Raw genomic sequence first — 12,294 nt, 5'->3', positions numbered from 1 at the left:
TCTTTGGGGGTTGGTTTGTTATAATTGAAAGTTTGATGTATGAATTGAAAAGTCAAAATCTTTTGGACACTTTAGTTCCCTCATTTTGTTGTTCACTTTAATGTCAGCTTTTTCTCTTTAGGGCCTGTTTGGAAAGCCACCCATGTAATTGGAATTGGGTATAATCGGGTGTAATTATACATTTTGGCATGTTTGTTTTGATCAAGTAATTACACAGTTAGGTGAGAATTTGGTGTAATTGAGAGGGTGTAATTACACTCTTCAATTCTCAAGGGGGTTGAGAATTGAGTGTAATTGTGTAATTACAAGGTTACTTTTTTAGTTTGTTTCCTTTTTGTTTATTTTAATTTCCGTTTATTTTTAATTAATTTTTAATTTCTATTATTTTAATTTCTTTTGATTTTTAATTAATTTTTTATTTCTATTATTTCAAAACCAAAAAGAAGTACACTACTTTTCAAGCCTATAAAATCCTTGAGCCTAGGAAAGCAACACCGATTGCAACAGAAAGTGTAATCCACATCACCACAGCTAGCTTTGGAGATTATATTGGCACTTAGCACATAAAAACACAATTCAGTTATATGAATCATTTTTAACCATTCTGCTCGATAGTTTATATTCAAAACCAAGAAATGCCGAAAAGGATTGATAACATAGTAGTAGAAGCAACCATTATACTTACCTTAGCATTTGGATTGATAAACTTCAAAAAGTGTTGATTTTGAAAACATTTTCCAATATCCAACTCTTTGAATCTTCCCAACTCAATCTTCACATGGAGCATTAATAGTACATTATGTTTGCATAAGTGTTGCACTTTTAGTCAAACTCCCAAATATTTTTTTAGAAATTTAACGGAAAAGAACAAAAATGCCCCTGAACTTTTAGAAAAGATATAAAAATACCCTTTATTCATCTATTTTGCTAAAACTACCCCTCAATTCAACTTTTTGGCTCATTTATTCCCCTTGACTAACGGACAACACTATATATTTTAAAAAAAAAAATTAAATTAAATTGCACATGACATTTTATTATTGAAAAATTGATTTATTCTTTTAAAAAGAAATCTGAAAAATCGTTATTCTAGAATAAGGAAAAATAATTTTTCAACATCTGTTTCTTTAAAATACAAATGTAGTAAGCCTTTTATATATATATATATATAAAAAAACAGAATTGGATTTTCATTAAAACATGTGGAGTTTTTTTAAATTTGGAAAACTTTTTTTAACGGGTGGAAACCCCATTTTTTTTTTTTTAGAAAATTCAATTTTTAAATCTGAAAAACTGATTGTTTTTTTAATTAAAATGTGCAAAACTAATACTCCATAATTTTCTTCTAGATTTAAAAAAAGATAGTTTTCTGGTTTTTTTTTTTTAAACACAGTTTTTCCATAAAAAATTTAATTTTTTCAGATTTTTATAAAAATCCAATTTTTCACATTTTGAAAATAAAAAAAAAATTAGTGTTGTCCGTTAGTCAAGGTTTTACTCGTTAATTTTCTTTTTTCCAAATTAAAAAAAATTCCACATGTTTTAATGAAAATCCATTTTTTTATATATATATATATATAAAAGGCTTACTACATTTGTTTTTTAAAGAAACGGGTGTTGAAAAATTATTTTTCCTTATTCTACAAATAACAATTTTTCAGATTTCTTTTTAAAAGAATAAATCAATTTTTTAGTAATAAAATGTCATGTGCAATTTTTTTTTTTTTTTTTTTTAAAATTAGTGTTGTCCGTTAGTCAATGGGGAATAAATGAGCCAAAAAGTTGAATTGAGGGGTAGTTTTAGCAAAATAGATGAATAAAGGGTATTTTTATACCTTTTCTAAAAGTTCAGGGGCATTTTTGTTCTTTTCCGTTAAATTTCTAAAAAAATATTTGGGAGTTTGACTAAAAGTGCACCACTTATGCAAACATAATGTACTATTAGTGCTCCATGTAAAAGAATATGCATGATTTTGATCCAAACCCAATAATGTATGATTTTGGTCCTTTACACGAAGTCTGCCGTTATTCGTTAACGAGTGAAATCTTTGAGGGTTGGTTTGTTATAATTGACAGTTTGATGTATGAACTGAAAAGTCAAAATCTTTTGGACACTTTAGTTCCCTCATTTTGTTTGTTCACTTTAATGTCAGTTTTTTCTCTTTATTGTTTTTGAAAAAAAAAATAAAAAATTCGGAAGTAGCAAATAGCAATAAGTTGCATGACTTTTCTCTAATTGTATGATTTTCTTTTCCTAGATATAACATCATTTTGCAACGGTTAAAGTACTACTACTACTTAAATAATGAAAAGCGTTAAAGAAGAAAATAAATATTCTAATAAAATTTGCTACTAAGATATGTACCTAAATAACACAAATCTATGTGCTATTTAGTATTTACAAAGGCAAAATTAGTGTATAACAAATTTGGATATAAAAAAGTGCAATATACATAATTAAAAAGGATGTACAACTCAATTCAATATCTTTATATACCCTTTCAAATCATATCCTTCTGAAGCATACACTAAAAAAAAACCGTACTCACTCAGACCCTAAGATGAAACTTAAGAAAATTGAATAGAAATTAATTTTCAATTGGAGCACCCATAAAATTAAATAGAGAAAAACAAAAAAAATCAACGAAAAGTTCGCTACTTTAAGATTGTTGAAACACCAATCGAATCTTAAAAAATAAATTGTCACATGTTCAGTGTACTAATTATATCTTGCTTACTCGCCGAATTTTCTACCCTTATTTCTAGCGTTGCTTGTGCAAATTGAAGTTATTACCGAAGTAGTAAATAATTTTTTTACGTTATAATCATTCAAAGTATATTTAAAAATAATTCTTTTAAGAAACTATAATTAGTTTTGTAAATAAGATAAATTACTTAACAGATCAATATATAACTTATTAATGTAAAATTCTTTAGACCAGTAGCAGATATTGTAATTAAACTTTTCCGCATAAAGGTAGAATTGACAATATATTACATATGGTCTATGGACAAAGAGGAAGGACTTTACAGAACATGTTTGTTTTTAGAGAACTTTATACAAAATAATTTGGGAGCATTATCCTAAATGGATGACAGCCTTAAATTTGAAGTGGGTTAGTACTATTGTCAATATCAAGCGGACCTAATTCCCACGTGATTATGGAGAATTTCTTTAATCAACTTATTAAACTAAAATATAATGATCATAAAAAATTCTAAAGGGAAGGGAATCTAGCTAAAACAGAAGTTTTAAGCTTTTTGTGATATCGGATCTCTGAACCTGTAATTTAATTGTATTTATTAATTATTCCTTTCAAAATATATAATATGCTTAGATAGAAGATGAAATTACAGAGTTCATGGGATAGAAATGAAATGCATTAAAAATGAGTTAATTTAAATATCTCAACCTTATTTTATTCAGAAAGATAAAGCAAAAATTATTAATTACCTCATGCAAGACACAAAAGAGACGTATATCGGCATATCGCCTTCTCCGTTTTCCTACTCAAATAAATATAGTGAAAAAACTAGAAGCAGTGGCGGAATTAGAGTTTAGGTTATGAGTCATGTTGACACCCAATTTTGTCCCGCCTCTCCTTCAAAATACCTATTTACGCTTCTAATATTTTTAGAAAATTAAAAAATATATATATTTATTTTTTACTAAATTATTAGCCTCTTATCAATACCGGCACTTCATTATTCTATTACGATTACTATCATTATTATTATTATTATTATTATTATTATAATTATTATTAGTACTATAATTCACAAATTTTTTATCATTTCGACATTTTACCAGCTTACGCACACACATCGCATTTATCTTTGCATAATTAAATAATAGTATTTATTTTACTGTGGATTTTCGAAATATTATTGCACGGCTATTACAACGCCAATTTTTATCTGAGCATTAATGAGCATAATCTCATATTGAGCAATATTTTAACACAAGTTATTTCGTGCACTCAGTCCGTATTTCTGATTTATCGGACCCCGAATCAAAGTCCAATCAACTCATAAATGTTTTTGACTAGCCCATATTTTGATCCCAATTTTTAGACCAGTCCAGGTTTTAATTCATTAGCCCATTCTTTTAATACCCGGTCCAAAATTTGACCCAGTCCACAAATGGACTGGGTCCAGCCCATTACCGTTTCAGAATAAGGGAACCCTAAAGGGTTTCCCTTCACTTTTCTTTTCCCTTTCTTTTCTCTCCGCCTCTCTCCTCTTCTCGCTCACCCCCCCTCTTTTCATCCAACCCCACCACCGCCGCTCCTCTTCCCTTTTCCCCACCACGCCGTTCCCTTTCCCCCACTCCCTTCTCTTCTTCATCATCTTCTCCTCACCCCCACACACGCTCCCCCGCTCCTCTTCCTTTTCCCCCGCTCCACTCTCCTTTTTCTTCAACTCAAAAGAGCCAAAACCCTATAAATGGTGGCGCGTTGAATCATTTAAGGACAGGTTTTGAGGACCCGAAGAACCGCCCCTATTTTGTAGCCTTTTTTTTTTAATCACAGAATCCCCTGAAAAATTAAGGTTCTAAAGAGAGGTTTTAGAACCCCCAAAATTGCCTTGCAAAAACAAGCTCTTGAATCGCCTCAAAATCTCCATAAAAACCAGTTTCTTTAGCAAATCGTAATTTTATTTAATCGGGTCGAAATACTAGATCTCAATTTATATTCGTTTGCCTTGTTGTTGCTGTGAATCTGAGTATATCGCGAATTCGAGTCTCGCAACATCAAATTTGGTAGTGTTCGAGTGTAGATCGAAGATTCGAAGCCCCACTTCGCTGCACCCGAAGAAGGTAACTTCTTCTCCTTAAGCCATTTTGTTTACAGTCAGGTCTCCATATATGCCTACTCTGTTTGGTGTTTTAGAGGAGCTCGTTTTAGTTTTGTTTGGGTACTGATTTTATTTGCTGTTTGTTATGTGTTTGTTAATATTTGGGATCGATGGTTAAAATTAATGGTTAGTTCAGTGTTGTTATGCAGTCTTAGCATCATAAGTCTGTTTCCGTTTAGTTTAATGTAATGTCGTTTGCTTAGCTGCTTACTGCATTATTATTTTAACATAGTCCAGTTTTCAGTTTTGGTGTTAGTTTTGTCGTTGTGATTAGTCCTTAAGTATGTTATTGACTCTTATGTAAGTTTGGATGCTGTGTAGTATCCTATTTGAATGGTGTTTATGTTTAATTCATCTTAGTCATGTATCCTTACTCCATAAATTTAAATCATGTGTAATGGTCATTTTAACCTGCAAAATAGTTTGATTAGTAGTGGCTTGAGTCATTGGCACCTATGTGAAACTCCTTTACTTTTAGCTATCCCCTGTATTTGTATGATTTCCCCCTTAGTTCAGTTAATCATGAGCCTGTTTAGCTGAATATTAATGCAAGCACATTCATCTGTTGGTATAGTTAAATGTTTTTTATGTTAATATAAGTATATATGGTTAGCTTTGCTGGTTTAGAATGATGTTTGCTTTAGTTCAAGGTCAGTAAACTTCATATTCTTTATCTTCCAGTCCTGATATGTAGTCTGTTTCCATGCTTAACTTGCTGTTTAGCTCAACATATCCCTAAGGTGTGTTTAAATGCGTGTAAAATGTAGTTTTCACTGTCCTGCTTAGTTGTTTGTTGTCGACTTGCCTGCATTATGTGTTAGTTCAGTTTAAGACATGTTTGGATGCTCTTGATTAATGTGTAGTTTACTTTATGCTTATAGCCATCCTGTTGGTTTAAATATATACGAATGCATTGTGTAATTTGTCCCTGTTAAGCATATATCCTGTGTTATTGAATGATCTAAAGTAGAATTCAGATATATATTAATTTGGATCTGATTACCAGTATGTGGTGGTTTTAGTTTAAGCTATTGTTTGCTTGAGTAATGGTTCTGTTAGTCTATTATTATAGTGGATGTAATGCTGTGATTGGTGTGATGAAGTATAGAAGTTGATGTTTATTATGGTAATGTGTTCTTAATCCAAGATTGTCCTTTTATGTTTCAAGCATATACTCATGTACCCCTCATCCCTCAAGTGGCTAAAATCGAGCAGATCTGGCCCATTCCCTTGTTATTTTGATTTTGGTTCTTATGCCATCGTGAGTAGTTTGTTCTGGATTAGCTACTTAGTTTGTTGCTTAACGTTGCAGGTGGTAAGAAACTTGTATTCAGTTATTTAGGTTGTTTTTGTTTAGTATGTCAGTTGGTAAAAGCTATACTTAGCCCTTTTAGTTTGTTTGCTTAGTATGGTAACTGGTATGAAGTCATGTTTATTTATTGAGTCTGTTCTGCTTAGTGTTGAATCAGCATAAAAAAATTACACGCAAAGTGGCCCAGTTTGTTGCTCAATTTGAAATTGTGATCATAGTTGAAGCAGAAAGACCCTCCCGGATTGCTAAGAGATTGAATTTCCTAGCCTACTTAAAGTTAGTCCAATGAAGTTTTTTTTGGGATGAGTTAGTTTTACAGTGAAGTATGGTTGAATGTTTGTTTAACTTAGCATAGTCAAAATATGTTTGTGTTATCCTAGCCTAAGTCTATCCATATTCAAATATATGAGAAGTATACCACTGGAAGGATGCCCTATGAATAGCTTTGAACTCTCTGTTAATGTGACATGATAGGCTGAGTCGTCAGTAAAGTATACATGGCAGTCGGTCTGATTGTAAGTGTGCAGGGGATATTGTCAAAATATACCAAATATATTCAGAGCTCTATATGCCACACATATACACAAGCTTGTATATTTAGTATATATATGAAGTATATCTTTTTCATAGCAAATCTGTATCCAGTTAGTTTGGACAAGTATTTGGAAGAACTTAGTTTTAAAACCACGGAGTTAGATTCCTTAGTAATGGATGCTTACTTAACGTTGCTTATATGTTCTTCTGGGAAATTAAAATCATGAATTTCTGCATGATAGCTTAGAGGGGATATTCAGATAAGTTGGTTTTCCTTTTAGTTAAAGTGTCATTGTAAATTTCCTTGAAATCTTGAGAATGTCATGCTCATTACGATCATTTTATATTGGTGTGAGTTCCGATCAGTTGTGAATGTGTATGTGTGAGATATACATAAATTACACACAGCATATATACAATATGTTTTTTTTTTTGAATTTATATTTTCACATGTTTTAACTTTATACATCGATTAGATGCTAATCCTTTTCCTTTTATTTGTTTTATGCATGATCATCGTATACGAGTCCGAGGGACTCGTTTTCCTCCACATTTGGTTGGGCTAAAAGCCCAACACAACTCAGCTCTCGAGTCAACTCTCTGCCCAGCCCAATCTACAGCAAAAAAATAAATAGAAAACACAAATGCTGGGCCAAAGGCCCAACAAGCAGGAACAGTGCGCGACAGTGTACAAATGGGCTGAGCCCAACTGCAGTTGTGGATCACAGTGGCCCAAAACGGGCAGGCCCATTTGATATTAGTTGGCCCTTTTTATATATTTTTTTATGCCTTTAACTTGTATTATGTGACTAACTTTATATTTTGTTTTATTTTCTTAATTTAGGTGAACCTTAGCAAGTTTAGTGGATTAGTCTTAGTTATGGGTAGTTAACTTAAGAGAGAACTAACAATTAATTTCATAAATTATTCTCTTCTCTTCATGCTTTTATTTGAAATAATCAATTTGCAAAAATGACATGACTATATATTTTAAGTAAAAGGAGTCACATTTTATCATAAAATGTTTCAAAACGCCACTAATACGCAATTATAAGTATAATTTATAGATAACCCTCCAAGTTCGAATCAATCATGCATTTAATTAAACATAGTCAATAAAAAAATATTTAAAAGAAAACTCACTGTCCTTTTGCTTTTATATTTAAAGAATAGTCTAGATTTTCTACATAGTCATATTCATATCACACTATTTTATTCAAAGTTCCAATTTGCGAAATCTTCTATTAAAACTATTACTCATATGTAAATTATCTTTTACAAGTTTTATTTTTAAAATAGTATTAGTATTTAAAATTATATCAACATATTTTCAAGTATTACTCAGCATTTCAAACCTTCTTTGCTAAACGGCATTTAAAATTTTCTTTCTATATAAATTATCATATTTTCTATTCGTCTTATGCTAGCTAATATTTCTCATTTAAAACATTAGTAATATCTATAAGCATTATTTTAAATAGCATTATTATATTTGTATCCTTTTAAAAACCTTAGTAATAATTTACAAATTATTTCCTTAAATATTATTTTCGCATTTAATCTAAATTAATTAACCTAAGTTTGGTCGGATAACCGTAAGTTAACGGATTCTAAAGGATGCCTAACCCCTTCCCTTTAGGATAATATAGAGCCCTTACCTAGAATCACACTGGTTAAGCAGACCATTAACGGAGGTTTAGTTTTAACTTTACCTTAGTTAATATTTAGGTGTCCTAATTCACCGTTAAATTAATTAGGTGGCGACTCCTTAAAACAAAATAAACAAGAATCACCAATACGTCATACTCCCTAAATTTGACTCCGGTTAAAATGGGGTGCGACAAGTCGGTCGAGCTCAATAATTATGGTGTAAATTTTATATTTGTATAAATTCATTGAATATGTACAAATTGTTAATTTAGAACTCAATAATTTAAAAAAAATACTAGAATTTCGAACCCGTAAATTTTAAATCCTTATTCTGCCTCTAATTAGAGAGTAGAGAGGACTAGAGGATTCAGTAAAATTTACAATTTTGGATACATACTGCAACAACATACCCAAGGAATTTTGGATTCATACTCTTGACCTAAAATGCTCGGAATCTAAATTTTGAATTCATCACGTACTACAACAAGTGATGTGATAATGTGTATAAGTACGATCACCTACAGTGTTATATATATACACACACTACAAATAGGGACGGAAAGATATTCATCTAAACCTTTTTGGTGAAACATGTATATAAGGTCAATCATTTTTTTATGTATATTCCTTAATGGAAATTCTATGGGTGCGTTTGGTATGATGGGAAATGTTTTTATAGAAAACGAGTTTTTGGAAATCAAGTAATTTTCCTGCTTATTTTCTTGTGACAAATCTCACTATTTTTTTTTGAATATAACATTTGAATAATTCTAAAACTTAATTCTTTAAATATTTATATATTGGGTATTCATAGATATTTTAGCAAAATTCTCACTCTTTCCCCCCCTTTTTGGATAATTTTGGAACAACTTTCGGCATGGGCAACAAAACACAACTCTCGTTGGACCAGTTTTTCAATTTTGTAGGTCACTTGTTCAACAATTTTCACTTGCACGAGAATATAATTAATTCGCTACTCTTTTTCAAAATTTTCACCTGTAAAAAATTATGAAGTGGACCAGATTCCACTCAAGTTGCGAGAACATTATATTAAAGTGTGGTATTCCCTCTTTTTAGTGAATGAATATGATGGAAGATAAATTCTCTTTTGCAATTGATCTCTTCTCTTTTCATTTCATTTTCCCACTTATAAGTACGTACTGCTTGGTCTGACTTTATTTTTAATTAATTTCAGTAAATAAACATGGCTTGAACTCTCAATAAAACATGTTATTTTTCGTTGAATATAGTGATTTGCTCGTGGCCAAGACTATCCTACGACACCTGTCTGAAGTTTAGAAATTCTCGTAATCGAATTTTTTCAAGGCAAAGTTCGTTTTATAATAGGAGCCCCGTTGAATTTTTATGGAACTTGGCATGGTCTCACGTTAACTCAAACATTTGGTTATCATATGATTTTTAGAAGCCCAAGTACATTTTCTAGTTCAATATATAATATACATCCCATCTCATCTCATCCAATCCTATCACGAGAATTCATTAATCTATATTTACATTATCGTAACGAGAGATCAACTTAAATTTATCATCCCTTTCCCCTTATCTATGTTATTATTCTCATGCTCAGTGCAAACAATTTCTATAGGTGGTTTTGAATGTGTGAAATTTATTAATGGGGTTGCACATTGGCTTAATTGATAAAGTTTCCAAGCTTGAATACATTTGGAATAGGGAGAATTTTTGACAATGAATTAATTTAGAAAACGAGATTCTGATTAGCGTCAATTTTAAGTGCTATTTGAAACTGAAATAACTAACACGTTGTAATTTATAGTATCTATTATACATCTACAGAGCAACAAAGAGAGTTATTAGCAGAATGTCATTCCTAATCGTCCAAAATTGTTTCTACCAATATATATCCCTAACTAGTTTACGTGACCCTATCCATAATTAATCGTTGCTCAAATAGTCAAACACCCCAACTTGTTGATGTAACACATCCTTTTTGTGGCCATCTATTTCGGTAAATCAAGGAATTTGTCACCAAGCAGGCAAGCACCAATCACGTATCTCTTAATAAAAGTTGTTGTTCTTTTTAAAGATTTTTCTTTTTCAGCATCTTTGATAATATTCCTCAAGTTTATTCCTAAGTATCCGAATCCAGAAAAAGCTTCTCAATTGTATACCAAATCTAATCCATTTAATTTCTTCCTATTTATCACTCTATATGATCGTTACACATATAGTAATGCTTCTACTGTAAGGAGTTTCTAATTTGTTTACCTTCGAAACATCTAAGACAAACAACAGAGGTAGTATTCTACATTTTGCTAGTTACGTTGATCATCATCTTGTTCAGCTCCCTGTACTGCTCTTATATATAGTTTTAAATTTGCTCAATATGAAGATCATAATGTTGAGCAGATATTTACAATCATAAAAAAATGTTAGAGCAGTACATGTCGCGATCATGGATAAGATTTATTAACGAATAATATTTTAAAAAAGTGTAATTGTGATGCCATCCAAATTAAGACATCATCATGCATGGACCATGAATTACTATGCCATCCAAAGTTAGGTTTACAATTCTCTATTCGGGAAAAGCATTTATAAAAGGAAAAGCTCAATGCACCAATTGCATGACCTAATTAATCTTTGCCAATTTAAATTTATTCCTATTCTCTTTTCCACTAAAACATAAGCCTTTTTGTAATCTTTTGAACCACGCAAGTACACTCAAATTGCTAACCCAACCCCACAACTTCTATTCAGTCCAATTAGGTCACAATCCATAGAGTATTCTTTGTAGTAGTGATAACCAGTTGAGCAGTATTTTATCATATTCCATTTTTACTCTATCTTAAAAGAATCCAACTCTGAGTAGATAGACAACTAGAATATCGATCTGTCTAACTAGGGCAAATGATTGAAGGGTTGAGTCATCCACAGTCCCTTTAATTTACAAGCTGACATATTCAGTTCTGTTGGAATAAAGTAACATATTGACAAATAAATAGTAAAAATGATTTAAAACATATATGTTTGTAATGGTGCAGTCTTCAATTTTGTAGAATAGTTTCATTTGTTAAACTCATTTATAACTATGTCTGTCCTAAACAATCACATCTTATAATTCAAAAGTCAAATCAATTTGTTATGATTTTAATAATATTTTAGCATTTTAAAAATTCCAACTATAATTATTTAGATTTTATGTAATGTTTTAAACGAAAAGGTCTTTTGGCCATACTATTTTGGCTATAATGACCCAAATGAGGTAAATTTATATGATTATTTAGGATAAATTTAATAATTTATGCTTATTTAATGTCATTTTTATATTTTTTTCTCAAAGTTTATCTTAATTTAAAATTGTACAATAGAAGTTATGATAATTATTACATAAGTGTGGCTAAATTTGGGTCAAATTGGTGTGGCCATTTAGTAACTCTTTTATATTTATAAACTTCATTTAAAAATTTTAAAAATCTATATTGAAATTTTTATACATTAACTACTGTATTTATTACTAGTTCCTTTGGAATAAAGAGAGTAATAAGGATTTACTCACTCATTTTTAATACGAAATCGCCTTCGATAGGAAATGTTTTAATCTCATAATTTAAATATTTCAGCATAAATTCATGTTAATCGAACCTAAAACAGATATCGGGCACCGGGTAAAACAAATAGATCAAGGACCATATTTCAACCAAAAAAAATATTGGTGGAAAAATAACGGCTCCACTTGCAAGACCTTAGTCAAAATTAAAAATGATCATTAAAGTTGACCTCATTAGTTTTTCACCATTACAGTTGACCTCTGTCACCGCGGATAGGACTATCCTCTTAGCCAGCTCACCATCTACGTCCGATGCGGTGAGAATCAACATTTTCCCGTCAAATTGTGCCACGTGTCGGTCACAAACCTCAACGCTCGTAACTTTATTGAACCATTGAGGTCGTTTGATACG

Source organism: Lycium barbarum, chromosome 4, assembly GCF_019175385.1.
Source record: "Lycium barbarum isolate Lr01 chromosome 4, ASM1917538v2, whole genome shotgun sequence".
NCBI lineage: Eukaryota > Viridiplantae > Streptophyta > Magnoliopsida > Solanales > Solanaceae > Lycium > Lycium barbarum.
The sequence above is the reverse complement of the archived record's forward strand: the minus strand, read 5'-3'. Positions refer to the sequence as shown.